Source organism: Nomascus leucogenys, chromosome 11 (assembly GCF_006542625.1).
Source record: "Nomascus leucogenys isolate Asia chromosome 11, Asia_NLE_v1, whole genome shotgun sequence".
NCBI lineage: Eukaryota > Metazoa > Chordata > Mammalia > Primates > Hylobatidae > Nomascus > Nomascus leucogenys.
In genome coordinates, this window is record NC_044391.1 from 109,089,288 (window position 1) to 109,111,611 (window position 22,324).

At 42.4% G+C, this 22,324-nt stretch overlaps 1 long non-coding RNA gene across 1 annotated transcript; it reads right to left on the reverse strand.

Annotated features, from left to right (window-relative positions):
• Positions 1–9,855: 9,855 nt before the first annotated feature.
• On the reverse strand, positions 9,856–21,572 carry LOC115837364. The gene is made up of 2 exons (XR_004032415.1): positions 21,491–21,572; positions 9,856–12,368 (listed from the first exon to the last, which is right to left on the reverse strand). It is a non-coding gene; the product is annotated as an uncharacterized LOC115837364 (long non-coding RNA).
• Positions 21,573–22,324: the final 752 nt, after the last annotated feature.

A 22,324-nucleotide genomic window follows, 5' to 3' on the forward strand; every position in this document is an offset into this window, starting at 1 on the left:
AGAACCCCACAGATTGGTAAGCATGAACTCAGAAGGGTCCCAGCTTTCTGATTCATCTGATCAACAAGCCTTGGTCAGCAAGCACATAGTTGCTTTTGCTTTAAGATGACCTCATTTGAAATTCCTTATGTAGCTGTCACTGCCAGCACTAAAGCCTGGTCATTTACAGTAGCTGTCCTTTCTGAATTTAAATCTGATAAAACAGGCTGCGCCTGCCCCACACCTCCTAGGGGTCTAGATCTGAAAGGAGCCCTAGGGATCATCCCATCTAGTCTAATCCTGGCCCAGAGACGAAGGGTCACACCACCAGGCAGTGCTGAAGCCAGGCCTGCAACACACTTTCCACTACCCCAAGATGCCCCCAATGGCTGTTCAATTTAAGGACATAACCCGTGAAGAAGGGAGATTGTGAAATGCTTCCACTAGAAGCCCAAGGGTGGCTGAAAGCCCAGATGCTTCTCTCTTAACCCTCCTAACCTAGTCCCAGTTCAGCAGTTTGCTCCTCACTGTTTCATGTTAACTCTTTTTCTCCATGAGGCCAAGGCTTGTCTTCCAATGAACAGCTCCTTACAACAACTAAGCCGGCTTCTGCTTGTACCTTCCCAGACACTCCACTGGCAAAACCTTTCCATTGAGCAATCTTCTTGTGAAAACTGACTCTTCCTTGCCCTTTACAATTACTCAGCAACTCTGCAAAACAGTAACCCAACTGTTTATTTTGATTTCAAGCTTGGGGTTAAAGGGCTAGCTTTGTCATTTTTTTTATTCCCGTTGAGGAAGTTACTAGAGACCTCAGGGATTTCTTGTCTTTGACTCTTGACTACCAGCTTGACATGCCTCCATCTTCCACTAGCCCCCAGTCTGTGCCAGGTGACACAGAAGGTTCCAGGAAGGAAAGGGGATACTCCTCCAGAGGGAAGATGCTTCCTAAATGGAGAGTTGGCATTCACTCAACCTTCCCTCCAACCACCCATCCCCAAGGCACCAACCTGCCCATGTTTTCAATGCATCTGCCAGGCTGCATCACTATCTCCCATGTTTGTTCTGTAGTTTCAGAGTTTACAAAGCACTCTAACCTCCCTCAATTCAGGGGATGTTCAGGACCTCCCTGAAGGGTAGGCCACACAGGTTTGCATATTACAGAGGAGATAATCATATATGTTCATGCTTATATCTGGGATTAACCTAATCAAGGTTAGAAAGTATAGTCAGCCTCTTGACTCCACGTTCAGTGCTCCTTATAATCTTTCTTCTGCCAGCTACTCCCGTTATTTTTCATCTTGCATACCTAGCTTAAAAGAGCTTTCTAGAATACCATTCTTCTTCGACTGCTCTCCCATTCACAAACTTTCAGCAACTCCTAAATGCCCATAGGATAAAATTCCAATGACTCTGCTTGTCTTTTAAGGCCCTCCACAGTATGACTCCAAAGTATCTCCCTAACATTATTTCCACCATGTCAGCCTGGTGAAGCTATGTGAATTTCCCAAAATGTCTTATGCACTTTTTAAACCTCTGGACCGTATCTTTTTTTTTTTTGTGATGGAGTCTCGCTCTGTCACTCAAGTTGGAGTGCAGTGGCGTGATTTCGGCTCACTGCAACCTCCGCCTCCCGGGTTCAAGCGATTCTTTTGCCTCAGCCTCCCAAGTAGCTGGGACTGAGGCGCGTGCCACCACGCCCAGCTAATTTTTGTATTTTTAGTAGGGATGGGGTTTCACCATATTGGCCAGGCTGGTCTTGAACTCCCGACCTCGTGATCCACCTGCCTCGGCCTCTCGAAGTGCTGGGATTACAGGCATGAGCCACCACACTTGGCCTGGACCTTATCATGTTGCTTCCCCACACCACCCCAAAGATCCATCTTCAAGGTGCTTCTTCAATAATGGCACCCATTGCTAGAATATCTCTGGATGCTCCCAGCACACAGTGAGCTCTCTCTTCTTAAATTCCATAGCTTGTGTAAACCATAATACTCTCTGGGCCTAGAGAGCAAATGTGCATCAGGCAGAAGTTAAGGCTAGCCTTTACCTGTCATCTCCCACCTCAGCTCAGAAAAGGGTCTCCCACCTCAGCTCACATGCATCTGCTGGTGGTTATTTATTAAATATCAGGTTCAAAAATAGTTTAGGGTAGGGCTTGCCTTCTCATGATTAGATAAATAACAGAAACAGAAGAAAAAATGTTGGATCAAAGGTACAAAATTTCTATTTCATCATCAAAATATTAATTGTACCCTACTTTATCATAGAAGGAGGAGGAAGAGTGGGAAGAAAAAGGAAGACATCGAGAGGGATGGCTCAAGTTTAGAGCAAAGGTAACTGATTCCCATCTGTGGTTCTTTAAGGCCCCGGAAAGAACACACCCAGTGCTACGGGTTCAATAGTGATGACCTTGAGCCATTTCACACTGGAGTCTTAGATTTCTGGAAAATGTGGGTAATTTTTTCTGCCCAGCCCATGTCACTGGATAATAGCTGTGAAAGTGCTGTGTAAGTGTAAATGCAAGAACTATGTGAGTGGTGACTAATTTCCAAAGGCCAGGCCGCCCCCAACCCCATCTTCAGAGCATTTCATCTGCTAAAATACATGAGACCATTGGGATCTGTAGAAGAGCAAATGCTCCCTTTTGCACCTATGCTGTTGACTGATGGCCTTCTGGTGCTGGAAATGTCCTGTGATCCTTGGACTATTATTAGGGATGGTTAAAGTGGTGGAGGGAGGCTAAAAATGGCCAGCACAGCCATCACTAACCTTTTGGTTTCCCATTTCAGGAACTAGTTTCAAAATAAAATCTTTTTTTTTTTTTTTTTAAATGAGAACACATTTCTGTAGTTCTTTACAACACACTGAAAGAAAAGAGAATTTCACTTTGCAAGATTGGGGAGATTGTCTTTCCTGAGTTTGCTCAGCCTCAGCCGTTAACCCTAGAACATTTGTTCCAAACTGGAACTTGAGCCTTGAAGTTCAGCCAAGTTGGGTGGACTTCCTGGTGCCTCCACTGCTGGCCTGTCTGAGCCCTGCCCTGGGACAAAGGTACGGGACTCCAAATGGAGCAGAATCTCAGGGAACAGTAAAAGGGCCGGGGAGGGCAGAGTTTGGGATTGAGGGACTCTGGGGCTCTTGCTCTCAAGTCCATATCTGCCTCTGAGTTACCCATGGGAATTTATTCCTCTCGTATTTTCTTTCTTTGTTATTTAATTCACCAAAATTATATATACGTGTGGTGTACAAGATGATGTTTTGATAGATATCTATATTATGGAATGGCTAAATCAAGCTAATTAACATATGCAGCACCTTATTTTTTTGTGACCAGAACACTTAAAATCTACTCTGTTAGCCGTTTTCAAGGAGTTAATCCACGCTGGGCTTAATACCCAGGTGGGGAGTTGATAGGTGCAGCAAACCACCATGGCACACATTTACTTATGTAACAAACCTGCGCATCCTGCACATGTGCCCTGGAACTTAAACAAAAGCCCAACAAAATAATTAAATATATATATATATTTATATCAATATAAAATATACTGATGTTAACTACAGTCACCCTGATGGGCAATGAATCTCTTGAATTTATTAAAATGTATCCTTTGACCAACATCTCCCCAGTCCCACCACCTGGCAGCCTCTGAGAATAACCATTTTATTCTCTGCTTCTATGAGTTCAACATTTTTTTACATTCCACATGTAAGTGCCACATTTTCATCTGAAATACCCTTGGGCTCCCAGGCTCCCATGGCCCGGCAGGCTTCAGTGAACCATCCACCTAACCGCCCCACTCCCCTAACACGCATTTGCAACCTCGCTTTAATTACCACCTCCATCTCCTCTAAAGCAGCCAAGATATTTTAAAACCCTTGTTTTGATCTTCTTTGCATATCAGTTACACTATTTCTGAGCGTGTTTATTTTTATTTTTTTTTTCCGGTGGTGAGCCCGTTGCTTTGAGCCCTCTGCTCGCACGTTTCCACTTCCTCTCACTTTCCTGTGCGCGGCTGTGGCCTCTGAGTGTGCTGCTCAGAGCAGGCCGGGTGATTCTCATGGGCCTGTGGCCTTTGATGGAGCCAGGGGAGGCAGATTCTTCTACCACTGGTGCTCCCTTGCTCCTGACATCTGAAGAGGCAAGATGAAATTTCAGTTGTGTTTCATTTGTTCCATCTCCCAAGGAAGTAGACCTGACTACTAGTCAGAAAAGGGAAAAAGGGCCCTTTCTTGGGCATGAAATAGACCAAGGATTTAGTCCAAACTCTGACACTGACCTTAAGAAAATCCTCTTCCCTCTTGGGATTGGACTCAGAATTGCTGAAGCTCCCATGGATTGTAACCAACTGTTTTAACAATTAGCTATTCTAACAATGTGCTTTTCTAACAATTAGCAAAATCATTTGCATATTGAAGATGAGCTTAGGATCAGCTTCTGAAATCAACAAGTTGGAGACACAGGGATGATTGAGGTACTTCATGTTCAAGAAGTGATGCCTGAGATTTGTGGGATAAACCATCTCTTTGTGATAGGATCTTGTGAAATGTGTATGATATGACTTGTGAAAAGTCCAAGCTAAACCCTTTTCATGACATACCTCTAAATTCACATGCTTCCCAGTGTTTTTTTATATACAGCGTACCTAGAACATGGTATTATTTGCACAGCAAACTGGGCAAAAGAACAAGGCCACTCTAGCCCAGTAGCAACCAACTCATTCATTGTGGCTGTGCTGAGCTCTTCCTGGCCACTCCAAAGACTGAAGAGACACTGTCTGGGCCCATTCGAGACCCAGATTTGGGAAAGTTCAATTTAAAGGATTAAGTCAACTCTTTGTCTAACCAGAATAACAAGAGTGTTCTGGCCTATAAAAATCACGAAATTCTAGAGAAGGCAAAACAGGTAAGAAAGTGGGTCCTGAATCCAGGCCATGGGGTTCAGATAAAGACTCTACCATTTACCAACTGTATGTCTTTGGGAAACACTAAAGCTCAGTTTCTTCTGTCTTTAAAATGGGAATAATAATATTCTCAGTGGCCACAGGACAAAATAAGGTAATGCATTTCAGTACATTCCAACTACTTAATAAATATTAGCTATGATTATGGCTAATGCTAGACAGGAAATTAAAGATCATTTGGTCCAATCTTCTCATTTAAACAAAGAAGAAACTTTGACTTGATCAAAGTCACATAGATAGTTAGTAGCTGAACTGGGACTAGAACCTAAGTCTTCTGATTTCATTTCCGTGCCTTTATATACTAAGGGGTATAATACTTCATTCTGTATTAAAAACATCCAAATTACTAAGTATGTAGGATGAATTATTTTCCACCAGAAGACATTTGGAAGGTAGGACTCTTCCTATTTGTTTTAAATTAGTTTACCAGCGACTCTGCCTTGAGCATGGGCTTGAATGCGATGATTTCTCAAAGGCTTGCTTCCTATTTCAGGTAGGTAGCCAAGGGCTGGCCTCCTTCGCTTTGGAAGGCACAGAAATGGGTACAGTGGTTGTACATCTGCATCTCAGATGCCAAAGGCTTCAGGTCACCAATACAGAAGTCCCATTTTACATATGAACATACTAAACCTTTGGTTGACTCAGAGCCAGACATGTCCAACAGCAAAACAAGAACTAGAACTTGAATCTCTGACTTGATGCTGGTGCCCATTCCATAGATCTCACAAGGAGAAATAGGATTTAAGATCCACTGTTGCTGTATACTTGCCACTTCCTTCAACCCTATAAACATGCTGACGTGCCCTACAAAGTCAATTGTTCATTTAATTGTGCTTTGTTCCTTTCTTTTTTTTTTCTACCTCCAGCCACAAAGGTTTGAGGTAATTTATAGGAAATACAATAATGAATAACGAAGAGTACATAAAAATAAACTACAATATCTTATAAATAAACCATAGGATATATAGGATTGTGCTTTCCAATGTGGCAGCCACAAGGCACATGTATCTATTTATATTTAAATTAATTAAAATTAAATATAGTTAAAATGTAGCTCCTCAGGTTCACAAGCCACATTTCAAGTGCTCAGTCACCACATGTGGCCAGTGGCTACTTATTAGACATTTCAGATACAGAATATTGCCATGATTGCAGAAAGATCTATTAGACAGTGCTGTCTAGACAGACAACCAAGTCATATATTCTTACACATTTGCAATAAAGCAGCCAAAATTTTGGCTCTGAACTCCATGTTGGCAAAGCCAAATAAAACAAAGCAAAATCAGTTGTGTCATTACAATTCCTCAAGGGAAGCAAAGCTTTTCTAGCACTTAGACCTAAAAGAATTCTTCATATGGGGTTTTACAGAAAAGGACACCAAGTGACAAAGCAAATAATATCCTCAGAAACCACAAGAGACAATTTCAATTTATAATTCACTAAAATTCATCCTAATGAAAACACTTCTCTGGTGAGAGGTTAGGATACTTACCTGGTTCTAAAGAGAGATACCTTAGCTACATTAGTCAAGTGAACTTGTTCTACAGAAATGACATTAGAACTGAAGCCTGAATGACAAGATGATGCAGCCATTGTAGATCCAGAAGAAGAACATCCAAACAGAAGCAAAAGTAAGTGAACGTTCTTCGTATCTGAAAGTATTGAGCAAGTTTGAGGGAGAAAAAGGCCAGTGAACTTCATGGATGAGGCTGAGAGTGGAGGGAGATGATGCTGAAGGGGCAGTTGGTACCAGATCATGTAGGGTTTCATAGCTCACGGTGAGAGGGTTTAGCAAAGAGATAAACTTATCATTTATGGCTTTAGAAAGATCAGTCTGGCTACTGCACGAAGAGCTGACTGTAGAGGGAAAAAGTGTGGGCAGGAAGAACATGATAATAGCTTGGAATAAGATAGTCAGCAGTGCAGATGGTGAGAAATAGTCTAATTTGACATATATTTTAGATGTAAAGTCAATAGGACTTGCTGAGAGACTACACATAGGGTTTCAGGGAAATAAAGAATATTAGAATGACTCAATTATTTGCGTTGAATGAATAGCTAGGAGGCCAGGTAGCACTTGCTGTGATAGGGAAGACTTGAGGAGGAGGAATTCGGGTTAGAGAAAGACTAAATCAATGGTTTGGTTTGGGTCACAGTTTGCGTGAAGTGCTTATTACATACACAATTAGAGTTATGGAGTCTGAAGCTCAAGGGAGAAGTCAGTTAGAGATAGAGATTTGAAGTTATCTGCATATAAATGATATTTTAAAGCCATGGGACTCAGTGAGTTCATCTAAGAAGAGTACGGACAGAATAGAGATAAGAACCCCAGAGCACGCCAAAATCTGATGTCAAGGAGAAACAGCCAGACAAGGAGACAGAAAGGTAAGGACAAACCAGGTGAATGTGGGATCACAAAGCCTAGAGAAGACAGTGTTTAAAGAAGTATGAAGGATTTACCATGTCCAGTTCAGCTCAATAGTTCAGTTAGTTGAATACACTTTGACCTTGGAAACATGTAGGTCATTGGTGACTCTTATAAAGGCTGTTTAAGTGGAGTGATATAGAGTCTGAAGAAAATTAGAGCAGAGTTGAGGAGAGAATGGGAGCTAAAGAAGTGGAGACAGGAAATGTAGATCTTACTTCTAAAGGTTTTTTTGTGAAGGCATCAAAGAAAGGGGGTGGTAGCTCAAGGGACATGTGGGGCTAAGGGCGAGCTGGGTTGTTTTTTTATTTTTAGTAGTTGTTATAAAGGCATATTTGTATGTTGATGGGATAGATGTAATGGAACATCAGAAATTGATGTTGCAAGAGAGAAGCATAGGAAAGGAGATGGGATACAGAGGGCAAATGGAAGGGTTGGCCTTAGAAACTATGCCACTTCCTCCACTATAAGAGGGAGGTAGTGTATGTGGGCACAGATGCAGGTGGGTTAAGGAAAAATGCAATAACTCTCCTCCAATAGCAAAAAGGAAGGTCATAATCCCAGGGCATGGGATGTGTAGAGCATGGTGGATATTCAAGTAGGGAGCTAAAGGCTTCAAAGAGTTGACCCAGAGACCAAAAAGTGAATTTTCTAAATGCATCATAGGATCCTCTGGCATCGTCCGTTTCAGGTTTGTGATCACAAATTTAAAGTGAACTGATCAGCATGGTTTATAATGTTCTTAACAACATTCTACTGTTTGGGTGCAAGCAACGGAGGAATTAGAGGATATACATTTCACCAGGATTGCAGTTTTGCCAGGTACAATAAAGGGGAAGGCAGCAGGAGAATGGGGGGTATTGGAAGGAGAGCGTTTATGGCACAGAGTAGAGGGAGTTAAGGTTGGAATATGGGTTAAGGCTACCCAGTAACACACATCACTGGGCTCCACACATATCCAAAGTGTCTGCCTGGACCCATCGGTATGCCAAGAATTTTCCTTCCCTCCACAAAGGAAGCTCACTACTGACTTCACCTGGTGCCTGCCACATCTAGAATCCCCCTTCAGATTTTGCAGCCAATTAGGAACTGAGTGTTGGGCACCAAACTGGGTAGAAGAGTCACTCCTGAGCCCACACACACTTGCAGTGGAATCTCAACACATTATTTAGACCTAAGAGGCTGTGTGGCTGGCAGGAAAATACCCTACACATGCAGAGAGTAGACCTGGGTTTCATCAGTTTCTGTGGCTTTTACCAAATGAGAAAGTTTTTTTCATATCCTGAGCCTCTGTTCCCTCTCATCATAACTCTGGCCTGGCTTAAATTACAGCTGCTTATATAGATCTGATGAGATGGTGAATGTACAACCATTTTCAAGTGTAAGGAATTATGGAGATGTGAGAAATTACATTGTTATTATGACTCTGCAAGGGGGTACCAAATGCAAATCTAAGGCATTTACTGGTGTGAGACTGATTTCAAATGTCAGCTAATATAGGTCACCATGGCTTATAAGCAATTTGCCTTAAAATTAGAAACTTATGAAATGCTCAAGATGAAAGGCAGTGCATTTCAAAACAGAGGCAATGGGAAGCAAATTTCTCTCTTTTTTTGTGCAACATCCTATGAACCCATGGTTCTCACAGGCCCAGGATACTGCTGCAGTTGGCAGCCCGGTGTATTTTGAACAGCACAGCACTAATCCCTGGGTGACTCTGTAATCCTGAGTGAGTCACTTTACCTTTGGAGGCCTCAATCGTCTTCTCTGTAAGGTGGGAAGAATTGTACTGCCTCCTATTCCACTTACAGGATATCAAGAAGATCATATTATTTTTAAAGGAAAAAAAGAACTGAGAAATAACTGTTGGCTACTCTGCAAAGAGGTTGGTGTAAATGTGAAGTGTCACTATTATTAAGTGTGAGGCAATCTTTCCCACCCCCATCATGTCCCAGCATTACAATGTGAGCTGTGTGACAGGCTATTTTTAAATTCCCATCTCTGGAAGCATATGGTCCTGCACAGTGCCAAAAAGAGAAAAATGACCTGCTTCAGTTTGTTTGCTTGTTTGTTTTGATCTGATGGAACATTTTCTATGATCTTGTTAAAAGTTGCTCTTTCTACTTTAAACTTTTAAGGTGAGTGCTAAAGATTTTCTATAGCATAGTCTGAAACACACCGTGGCACTATAACTTGCTTAGACAATGATAAGAGGTCATCCCAGGGCAATGGTGTATTTATACAAATCTGCATTTTTTGTGTATCATCTAAGACATTTCAAAAATATAATTTTTTTATTTTTTAACAATTTTTATGCTTTTGTTCTCTAATTTTGTGGTAGTTTTGTTTGTTCAGTAGCAGCATTTTTAGGTAAAATTTTTGCAAATATTAGAGCATTTATTTTATAAAATAAAACAGATTCCTTTTCTTTAATTTTCTTTAATGTTACCTACAAAAAAAAGAAGTTGTTTCAAAGTTTTCTTGTTTATTATCATTTCTTTTGTTTTATGTGTTATTAATATCAATTGCTATTGACTGAAGCCCTTTCCCATGACAAATATATAATATATCTATTATAAACTTCATTTTTGTTGCCCCCTTGAGCTGACCTAACTTTACCTCCTCTCCTGTGCTATTTGGCAAGACTATCCTGAATCTTGTCAAACTTCCCACTCATTGAATTTGATTTCTGACACCAAATTCCTGGAAAGATATCTATCTGATCAGTTGGAAAAGAAAAGAGATAAAAACACCTATTTCACAAGTTTCGTGGGACCTGACTTTTGCGCAAGAGCAAAAAATTTCCCCAGTTGAGGTAAATAAGGTTCCCACAAGCTTTTTTTCCTTTTTTCTTTTCATTTAAGGTCCAGGATTCAACTCTCTTGTCTTTGGGTCAAGTGACAGATAAAACTAGAATTGATGAAGTTTCATGGCATTTAACCAATGAAAAAGGTAATTCAAAAGGAGGGTGTAAGGAAAACTCAGAAAGAAAGCCAGGGCCTGCAGCTTCAGCTAAATGATGAAATCAAGAATATGGAAGAGGAGTTTGAAGTGTTCTGTGTGACCCTGGGGGCCAATGAGAAAGCCAATTGAGGAAATTCACAAAAGTGCAAAATTAAAAACCATTATGAAGTTACAGACATATCCAATATTGGGAAGCTCTTCCTTAAGCGGCGGTGACGAAACGCTCCAGCAATTGATGCAGTCATGCTGTACCCATAAAGACCTTCTTCAGGCCAGGGCACAGTGGCTCACACCTGTAATCCTGGAACTTTGGGAGGCTGAGGTGGGTGGATTGCTTGAGGTCAGGAGTTCGAGACCAGCCTGGCCAACATGGTGAAACCCTGTCTCTACTAAAAATACAAAAATTAGCCGAGTGTGGCAGTGCGCGCCTGTAGTCCCAGCTATGTCAGGAAGTCGAGGCACGAGAATTGCTTGAACCTAGGAGGTGGAGGTTGCAGTGGGCTGATCATGCCACTGCACTCCAGCCTGGGCAACAGGGTGAGACCCTGTCTCAAAAAAAAGACCTTCATCTTCTCAGTCTACTTTATCACCTGGCGTCTTCTCACCTCCTCCAACTTCTCCACACCATTAATGATCTCCCCCTCCTCTGTACTCCTAGGGGGTTCAGAGGCTCTGGGCATCATTTAAATAGTAAGTACTTCACAGACTTGAGGTGTTATATATCTGTTTTTAGGGGATGTGTCTTGGTCTCCCAACAATGAGTTGTAAGTTCCTGGAGGGTAGGGACCATGTCTTACATTTCTTTTGAGCTCCCTTGGTGCTCAGCACATTGCTGGGCACAGAAGAGTAGCAACACTCCTTCACATTCATGGCAGGCTTTAGCGTTTACAAAGCACCTCCACCTGCCATTCATGCAATGTTCCCAACAACTAGGTTTTGTCTGCAAAGCAGTTAATGAATAGTATCTGATGGGTGAGGAAACTGAGGTTCAAAGAGCTCATTACACCTGCAAGTGCAACAGAATTTATAGTCCAATGCTCTCCCAGTAATAACCATTAGATGAGTAGATAAAGAACAGATCTTGCGGTTCAAAAATGTGTGGGTAGCCAAAGGGAAGTGGCCACGTATTCGGCTACATGCCCTGTCATGCTGATGTAGATTGACTTCCAATACAGGCTAGAGAATTCTCTTTGTATAGATGGACTCAGTCTGAGTGACACATGGTCCGTGTCTCTTTGACTCTGGCCATGTTCTGCAAATTAGATGAGATTCCAATAAGAACCAAGGACATTTTGGGATGTGTTTCTATGGAAGCCTAGATAGAGATCAGTAACCTCAGACATCACTCTGGGCAACCTCTGGGCCTGTCCATCTCCAGGCATCTAGAAATCTGTGCCCAAGGCAGACAGAAAAGATAGGGGCCTGGAAGAAGCCTTAGGCACCAATTGGACCTCAGTGTTCTTCACTTCTTTAACTGCTAAATTCACCCAATCACATTTAAATAAATTTTATAAGACTTTGAAAATGTGTTTCTGTTCCTCTAGAAATTACCTCTAAATTTTCTAGTATAAACGTCTGCCAGCTTTGTTCAGCCAAGTTCCTTTCCCCCTCTTTTCTTTGACAATGAAAGCAGCTTTGGTGCCAACGCTCAGAACTGGCAGGTGTTTGATGACACATGTTCTGTGATAAATGTTTATTACATAAGTTCATTCAAGCTAGCTACCAGAGCTTTTGAGGCATCATTGCTACTTATCATAAAATTGTCCTTGAAAACCAGAAGCCCAATATATTCCCAAAAGCTCTATTTTTTTTTTCTTTCTTCTTTTAGGTTCTCTGTGTTCTATCGACGTCTGGTGCAATGGAGAAGTCAGGAGATGGTACTTGAATCCTGACTCTGTCACAAGCTGGCTGTATGACCCTGGGAAAGCCACTTCTGTGCTCTGAGCCTAGTTGCTCATTTGTAAAATGAGGAGGTGGAAGCTGTGATTGCCAGGGTCTCTCTAATTTCTGACGTATCCCGATAAGAGGACAAACTGGTGGGGGAAAAAAAAAGCAATTTCAGTCAAGCAGAAACACATGCTTGCCTTTCCTCACCCAGAATGTGCTTTACATAACCAAATTTGCTTCCTTTTTTACTGGCTTGCCCTCCAGTCAGGAGGCAGGGGAGCAGCACGGCTGGCAGCAGCTTGGAGAGGGTGCGGTGTGCAGGGATGGATGTGGGGAGGGGATGCTGAGGGAGGCTTCGCTGGCGGGTGAATGAGGCACAGGCACCATAAACTACTAGAGCTTTGTCATACTTCTTATTACTGTGATTATGTTATATTAGAATGAAAAGACCTGCAGGGTATTTAAAGTGCAAAAACCTAGAGAAGAACTACTAAGAAACTTCCAGTCCCATGATTATTCTAGATAAAGCATTCAGAAACTGTAGTTATGCAAATCAGATTCATTTTTGAAGAAAATACTCACATATTAAGAATTTTACGGCTGGGCACGGTGGCTCACACCTGTAATCCCAGCACTTTGGGAGGCTGAGTGTGTGTGGGGGGGGTGTCGGTGAATCACCTAAGGTTAGGAGTTCGAGACCAGCCTGGCCAACATGGTGAAACCCCATCTCTACTAAAAATACAAAAATTAGCTGGGCGTGGTAGCACGCGCCTGTAGTACCAGCTACTGGGAAGGCTGAGGCATGAGATTCACTTGAACCCGGCAGGCAGAGGTTGCAGTGAGCCGAGATCGTGGGACTGTCCTCCAGCCTGGGTGACAGAGCAAGACTCTGCCTCAAAAAAAAAAAATTTTTTTTTAATTATCAGCTTGATATTCTTCCCTCCAAAACTTTCAACTAGCCCATGTGGAAACATGTTGTAGGTCTTTTCATGCATTAAAGTTTGTATCAAAAAAAGCTCACACACTGTTATTGTCTCCATTTTACAGGTGAGAAAACTGAGATGCTAACAGGCCCAGCACCCTGTCAGAAGATTCAAATCACAGGGGGCAACGTTGAGAGTTAACCCAGATCCCCTTGCCCCCGGGTCTGGAACTCTCTGCTACTGTGCTCTAAGGCATTCTTTCACACTGCTCCACACAGAGCTTTTCTTGGCCTCAGGCAGAGAGATGAGTAATTATCTGTAAACTGGAATCAGGGTTTATCTCTCTGCTGTCTAAAGTACTAATGTACAATCACAGACTATCAGAGCAGTAAAGTTCCCTAGATATCATCTAAGCTTTTTTCCTCAGCTGAGTACCTCAGTGGTACTCTCCGGTGCTTTTGGACAAGTTAGTGGCAAAATCAGCGCTGAAATCCCTTAACTCCCACTTTATACTATTTATGAGACTTGGTATTAAAAAACAAAGTGAAGCCAGGCATGGTGGCTCACGCCTGTAATCCCAGCACTTTAGGAGGCTGAGGCAGGTGGATTGCTTGAAGCCAGTTCAAGACCAGCCTGGCCAACATGGCAAAACTTCATCTCTACTAAAAATACAAAAATTTCTGGGTGTGGTGGCACACGCATGTATTCCCAGCTACTTGGGAGGCTGAGGTAGGAGAAACACTTGAACCGGGAGGCAGAGGTTGCGGTGAGCTAAGATCGTGCCACTGCACTCCAGCCTGGGTGACAAAGCAAAACTGTCTCAAAAAAAATCAGTCAAACAGCAACAAAACCAAGTGATTTAGAAGATCAATCACAAAATAAATAGAGTATCAGGAATTATTTTTTTCAAGTCACTTAATAACCCTGCTGGCCAGGATTGGACAGAGTTAACGTTTGCCTCAATTTCTTCAATGACTTTCATTACCAACCTCACCAATACCATGTAGAGGGACTGAGGCAGAAAGAACTGTTACTGCCTATGAGTCATCCATTCTTGACCTTCAGCATGTTTTGAAAATGTGTTGTGAAATGCTTAACAATCAATAATTCCATCACCAGGCAGTATGAGGCTGGGAGTTATGCAACAGGCGGAACAGAGCATTACTGCTACATCATTCAGGAGACTCCAAATATCTGTTGTGCGCAGAACCTTCAGGAGGACCTAAACACACAAAGTACCCGTAAAAGTTAAAACAAACAAACAAACAAACAAACAAAAACAAAGAGAGGATGGAAGACAGAGGAGAAGTGAACGTAGACTTCTTTCCTTGCATTGGATCAGTAAAATGGGACTAGCAGTTAAGTGTGGATACTCTCAAGCTAGCATGTCTGTTCTTTTCTGTCAATGGCTAAGTTACACTCCAATGTTACACTGCTGCTAGGCAACTCTTCTCTGTGCCCTAGACAGTGGCTTCATCTCCAGACATTGCAAGTGTCCTAGGTGAAGGAGGTAGCTAGTACAAAGGAAAGGAGCACAGAACAAGGAGGTGAAGACCCAGTTCAAGTCCCTGGCTGCCACTTACAGGCCTATGACACTGAGAGTGGTCCCATCACCTGTCAGATCTTCAGGCCCTTCTGTCCTACCAAGGGTAGATGACATCTGCCCGATAGATTATACACAGTTCAGAAGTGATGAGGGATGTGAAAACACGTTACAAACTACACAAATGCAAGGGACTATTAGGAGAAACCCATGAATCTGATTTTGCAAGCTCAGATAAAAGGAGTCTCCCATTTAAAGATGGGCACTGGGGTATGACTTGTGGTTAGAGACAAAGTCAACGCCTGTGCCATGCAGGTGACAGAGGAGAATTTTCAGACTCTAATTTGTGCCAGTCACCATTAGCTATAAGCTGGAAAATGTTTAACTGGTTCTACAGTGGTGAAAAAGCTCTGAATTATAGGTTTTGCTGATTTCTGTGGTATAAATACTTGCACCATGGCACATTCAAGCTCTCAATGTGACATCAATAACCATGGAGTGAGGAAAAGATGCCCACCACTGTCTCTCCCATTTATACAAGTCAACATACCACTGGAAACTTCTCTGGAGGCTTAGGATCCTCTAATGAACTTTGCAAGCCTTCTTGACATATGGGACTCAAGTTTTGACATTCAGCCACAAGTGTCTGCTCTAATAATTCAGAAATGGAAATTATTATTTTTATGGACATCACTGAGCCCTAAAATATAGTTCTAACGTCCTTAGTAATGTTCTTTTCAAATCTGATGACTTGAGAGATCAGCAAGCATAGTGGAACCCGGCACAGCATGAAAGTGGAGTCAGAATCTTAGATCAGGCAGTTGCAGTCCCATCTGTGTGACCTTGCACAAGTCACCTGCCATTTCTGAATCTCAGTTTCTTTGTCTACAAAATGGGAAGAGCCCTGGTTTTGCCTGCTTCCAGGGCTATTGTGAGATCAAAGGAAAGAATGCAAGTGCAAGAGTTCTGAGGATGGAAAAATCCTATTTGACTTTGAATTATTAATATGACTTGCTTAAAAGTTGATTACTAGACTAATCCATGCTGTGCTAGGCAAGCCCTGCACAGGAACTTGAGTCGTCTATCTAGAGCACAAGCCCATACCATGGCTCTGCTGAGTTCAGTCAGGCTCAGGCGGGGCTTGTGAGACATAAAGTGAATGGCCCCTAAGACCTGTGGAGTGGCTCTATTGTATTGGGCCTAGGCGCATCCAAAACTGCTTTTGCCCACAGACTTTCACAACAAGTAACTTGTGGAGGTTAAAAACATGATCCAGCCCAGGCACCGTCATTCTAGGGCTTTACCATTATCCCTGAAGAGCTGGGCAATGGACTATGCTCAAAAATTTTCCCCAACCAACTTTGAGGCCATATTTGAGGCTAGGGTCTGTTGGCAGGGGTGCCTGGGGGGGTCTGCATTTTAAACGAGCACCCCAGTTAATTCAGTTCCAAGCAGGACTTGGTCAAAAAAAATTTTATATGGTGCAAAACTTGATGGAGCAGAACAAGGAAAAGATTCTCCATTGATTCTCTGCCAGGTACTTGATAGAAAGCAATACGTTTTGAGGGAAATCCTGGCTGTGCAGGGAGACACCTTTATAATCCACTTCCTGGTCAGGCTTCTTTCTTTCCTTCATGCAATATAACTGCCCCTAGCTATCCAAGCACACACAGGATGAGTGAAATATACAGCTGTGCCTAGGTTGGGCACACAGAATGCCAGCCACTGAGGTTTCTGCAAACAGCATAGCCACTCACTGTCTGCCATCCAGCACCTACCCAAGGCCAGCACAGAGAGATGATTTCAGAGAGGTTTGTCTAAAGCACTGTCTATCCACCCAGTCCTCTATATATCCTAAAGGAAAAGTTCTGTTGATCAACACGACACCTATTGATTCTGTATCACCAGTTAACATATCCTAAAGACAACCTTATTGCTCCATGTACAACATTATTCTATCTTTCATCTGCCCATTTAGTCAACAAATACTTATCAAGCTCCAACTGTGTCAAGCACATATATAGAGCTGGAAATCTATGATGAATGAGGTTCCATTTCTGTCTTTGAAAAGTGTTGGAGGATTCAGAAACTAAGCAAACAGTTGCAGCACCACGTAGTAAGTATAACTGAGATTTACACAGGTATTGGGGCATACAAAGGAGGGAAAGCCACACTATGGTGGCTGTTGGAAGGGGATCGGGAAAGCTTCCTAGAATAGGAGGGGACCAGGTTTGCAAAGGTGGCACGAGTTCTAGACAGAAGTAGTAGCCTGTGCAAAACATGGCCACAGGGGCAGCGATGTGCACCGGGGGAGCAAGTAGCCCGTGTTACCGGAACAGAGTATCTGTCAGGGGTGTGGCAGCAGGTCAGACTGAAAACCAAGCAGGTGAAAGTCTTCATCTGCCAGGCCATGAGTTTAGATTTCACCTTGAAAGCAATGGGCAGCCTTTTCAGAAAGATTAGGTTTGCATTTTTTATAGATGAGTTTGTAGAGAGGTAGTATAGAGAACAAGTTGAAATAATAAGAAAGCAAGTTAAGAAGCCATTGAAATAGCCTAGGTGAGAGACAATAGGGACCAGAACTGAAGCAGGGGTGTGGGAGGTGAGGAGGAGAGGAAGGATTTTGAATAAATCGAGGAGACAGTGTCTCCAGGATTCACTGGGTGTGGGCTGGAGGTTGGGGTGGAGTCACCTAAACAACCTGAGATTTTCTGACAGGGAGAGCTTGAGTGTGTGACGCTTTAACTAACACAATAAACGCAGGGAGAGGAACCAATTTCAGAAAGAAGTTAATGAATGCAGTTTGGAATATGTTCAGTTTAGGATGACTCTGAAATATCCAAGTGAAAAAATTTAGTCACTAGTTAATATGCGTTTGCAGTTCAAAACAAGGAATGAGATGGAAATATAAGAACTTTTTTTCATTAGATGTAAAACTCTTGCTAAAGACATATTCATTACTCTTCTTATGAATGTACTCAGATAATGTACCCAGTGATACATTCCTTTTCAAAATTAATATTAGGAAAAATGTCTTTCAAATAATCAGGACACATACTTCAATCAGAAAAAGAATATTATGTACGTCATCATGTTTACTTTTTTGTCCTGCCTGCCAGGAAGCTCAGTTTATATTTCATGCTGTTGCAGTAACTACACCAAGCCTTACAACATAACACATCGACTTTCTTGCTATTGTTCTACTTCTATCTTTTTATTTGCAGCGTAACATCCCATTGCATGTCCCGTATATTGAAAGCTGCCTCTACTTCTCTCTGGTAATAAAAAGTATGTATGTTTTCACTTGACATTATTAAGTTAAGGTTGAGCCCTATTTATTTCAAATATTTTTAAGGCTCCCAAAAAGAAGCTTTTTTTTTTTTTTTTTTTTTTTTTTTTTACAGTCTATGAGAGTGGCTATTTTTTCCCCAGATAAAACAGAGAAAATTGGAAAACAACAAAAAAAACCCACCCTCTTTGGAAAGGGAATTGATCCTCAGGGACTAGTTAGAGCTAAAGGAGCCAGAAGCTTATAGATCATTACAAAAAGCTAGAGCCATTGACTCAAAAAGCATCCGAATGGTATGAGGAATAAAACCCGAGCAGATGAGTTCCAACCCAGCCCCTCTCCTACTTCTCAGCCAAGTGGAACGCTTTACTCCCCAGATGAGGTAGGGCCATGACGAAAATAGCATCAGAGAGGGTTTGAGTACATTTCTTTCAAGTTATTAAGAGATATCCTTAACCTTAGAGAAAAAAAATGTCATCATCATGAGAATTTTTATCATTTAACAATGGCCTTGAATCCATTATCTACCTGAGTCTTCTCCAGTGTTCTGATGGGTAGGTTAGGGAAAGAACTGCCATCATTCATACTTTATAGATCCACATATTCCCACATAACGTCACCTTGGGCCCCTTTTAGGAAACACATATCAAGCTGGGCTTACTTCTCTTTATTAAGATCATTCACAGTTATGAAAGTAGAATAACAAGGCTGGATGCAGTGGCTCACACCTGTAATACCAGCAGTTTGGGAGGCCGAGGTGGGTGGATCACCTGAGGTCAGGAGTTCAACACCAGCCTGGCCAACATGGTGAAACCCCCTCTCTACCAAAAATACAAAAATTAGCTGGGTGTGGTGGTGGGTGCCTGTAATCCCAGCTACTCGAGAGGCTGAGACAGGAGAATTCCTTAAACCCAGGAGGCGGAGGTTGCAGTGAGCTGAGATCGTGCCATTGCACTCCAGCCTGGGCAACAGAGTGAATCTCAGCCTCAAAAAAAAAAAGTTTAATAACAACAGCAAATGATATTCCCTGATTTTCGCCCTGTACTTTCAGATTCTAGAGCACTGCCACCTCCATCATAATATGTGACCCTCACAGCCATCCTCTGAGGTAAGCTAGGGAGGATTTATTATCCCCATTTCACAGATAGAAAAACTGACACTCAGAGATGTGCAATAACAAGTTGCGCTCCCTCTTAGCTGCCTTTGTAGAGTTAAAAAAGGAAACATGGAGACCATGTGCTCCTGGATGTTCCTCCACGGAGCCCAGCAGCTTTGGAATCCTCTCGAGCTTTCGGAAGGAGCCCCTACTTCAGGCTTCAACAGCTCGTTTACTGGCATAGTGAGATGCTAATGATAGAAACCACCAAATGGACAGTTTTAACTAATCTGACTTCCCCCTTCACTAATGAATGCAGCCACTTTGTCCCCCAAAATCAATAGTGGGTTAGAACCTCTTCTTTCCTTCTGGTAGAATTCACCTGCCTCTGGTTTCATCAGCCAAGAGGCCTGAGAGCAGCCAGTCAATAAAGCAGCAATCAAAGTAATTTTTAAAGGAGTTGATGAAACTAAGAACATTGGGTTTTATTAAGCCAGGTCCAGAAGACCTTCCTAGCTATGAGACCTCATGCAAGTCATTTCACCTCCCTGTATCTTACTTCCATCTGAAAAATGGGTCGAAAATAAGCCCCGTCTGACTCACCACGTAGACTAGTTCTAAGATCATAGTTAGATGTTCTTAGCACCTTATAAATATGTTCTCAGAAGGTGAGGGGTACTCAGTCCTATCCATGCAGGAATTTCTAAACATGTAACTCAAGGGGCAGAGAGGTAGCCTAGGAAGAGCATGGGCCTCATGCGACACAGACTACTAGGTGTGGTATGTGCAGTGAGGCCTGCATTGTGATGAGAAGAGAGACACAAGGATGCCATAAGCAGCTACACAAGACCCCTTTCCACATGTACCCAGGCTGACAAAATCACCAGAAAATACAAGCCTTTAAAAGAATCAATTAGTCCCACAATTTTATTCCCTAGGGAAGATAAAATTTACACACTTCCTATAATCAATCAATCTCACAAACCTCTTGAAACTTCAGTCAGAAAATTTGCAAACTGCTAAGCAATACACAACTTTTTTTATAGGTGGCAGACTAGAGGTGGGAAGGGAACATTAGGCTCTTTAATACATGTAAACGAAAACATGTTGGTCTTTAAAGAGTTATGATGAACTCTCAGTTTTTCAGTAGGAGACTAGAATTTTAAAATCATAGACAGTAGAGCCAGAAAACCTCTTAGAGGCCATTTTCTAATTTATCCTCCCCCCCACCCATTTTACAGAAAAGGAAACTAAAACTCAGACAGACGTGACCTGCTTCCAGTTATACCACAAGGTAAAATCAGATAAAATCATGAGCTGTGTCCCTTTCTGCATTTAACTCAGCACACATTTACTGAGCACCAACCAAATTCTTGCTGGAGAAACAAAGATGGAGAAGTCGCAGAATGCATCTTCAAGGAATTCAGAGTCCATTAGGGAGACAGACATACAAGCAGATGATTCCAGCACAGATTGGCATGTACTGTATTAATGATACAGAGTGCTATGGGAATACACAGATTTGGGAATGGCTAATTCTGCCTGGGGTTGCCAGGAAAGTCTCCATCCAGGAGTGGACATTTAAGTGCATTGACAGATAGAGTGGAAGAGCATTCCAAGCAAAAGGAAGAGTGAACTAAAGCAAGGGGACGGGAGAGAACACAACCTGTGTGGAAAGCCCCACACAAACAGCTTGAAACAGCTGGAGGGTTTATAGAAGGTGCCGCAAAACCACCTCAGGGGATGTCACTAGGTCACAGCTGCCACCCTCCACCTCATTTGGCATGTTCCCTGGGGCTACGGCCTGTGTCCACCTAATGGGCCAGTATAACACCTGGCCAAGTGCCGATGGCGTGGTGGGGCTTAATGAATTCCCTTTGAAGATGAGAGGATTGTGAGGGAGAAAAGAATTTGCCACTCAAGTGAGTCAGCTGGAACGGAAGGTGTGTCCTGGCTTCTCAGGCCTAGCACTCTAGCTGGTTGACCAGACAGCCGAGGTCATCTCTCTTGGGGCCACAGGGTTCTACTTGGGAACATCAAGTCTTTTTTCAGCAAGTTGTTCCTAAGCCACAACACTCTGGCTCACCCCTGCCTTTGTAGTTTTACCGACATAATTGATCCCAGAGCTTGGTTTCTGCCATACCCCTTGGTTTCCTAGGGAGTGATGATATATGCAGGCCTCCTTGGAGCTGCAGCACAGCCCAGGCCTCCTGGGGGAGAGCACGGAGGGATATGTAAGAGGCAGACATAAATAGTCTTGCACTGCAGTAGTCATCCTTTTGGGTGCTCTGAGCTTCCTGTCCTGAGCTAAGATTTTCCTCTGGGGTTAGCTGAGGCACAGAAAGATAAACAAAGCTTTAAAGTGACTCTCCTCATTGGAAAGCTGCAAGCACTTCCAAGACACCATTTTTTCCTACCTTCTGATGAGCGTGTCTAGGCTTCCCATCATCACACCCTGTGAAGACTCCATAAGGTGTGTATGGGAAGAGGGGAGACCACTTGAGTATGAGACGTCTTTCAAGTGCCCTCCCACATATGCTAGGTCTACAAAATGTCAAAACAGCCAGGCAAATCATGCCAGGATTCATCATGGCAGGGGGAAACCAGTCACCCCTGATATTCACCATTGAGCAGCCCAAACAACTCTTAATGACTAAGGTTTTTTCCACTTACACCTGGTTCTTTTGCTTTCACCACACAATTGTGTTAGCAAATGAGATCCTTGAGTAAGCAAAACAGGTCCTTTACCGATTATCTTGTAAAAACACATTCCATATCCTACTATAGATATTTAGAGCAAGCAACATTTATTCACCTAGGTTTTTCAAAACACACCTCCAAGCCATTTTCACCATGTAGTTGCTATGATCTGAAAAATCAAGTGTGTGCACAGGCAGGCAGCCAATGGCTTGTGAGAGAAGGATAACTGGGCAATGAATAAAATTAAAGGCAAGTCACAGATGCAGAAAATGCACTTACAATTTATGTAACTGGATTAGTACCCAGGAGGAAGAAAATTCTACACATCCATAAGGAGAAAAAAAATAGAAATAAATGATCAGACTATATCAACATGGAAAACTCTGAAAAGGAAATAATCCTAAAAGAAATTGAAAGACGCTTAACTTCACTAATAAAGAATGCAAAATAAAAAATTAGGAGATGCCATTTCAGACCCATCAGATTGGCTAAAATTTTAAAAGTTGGACAACATGAAATGTTTGACATGATAAAGCAATGACAAAACATGT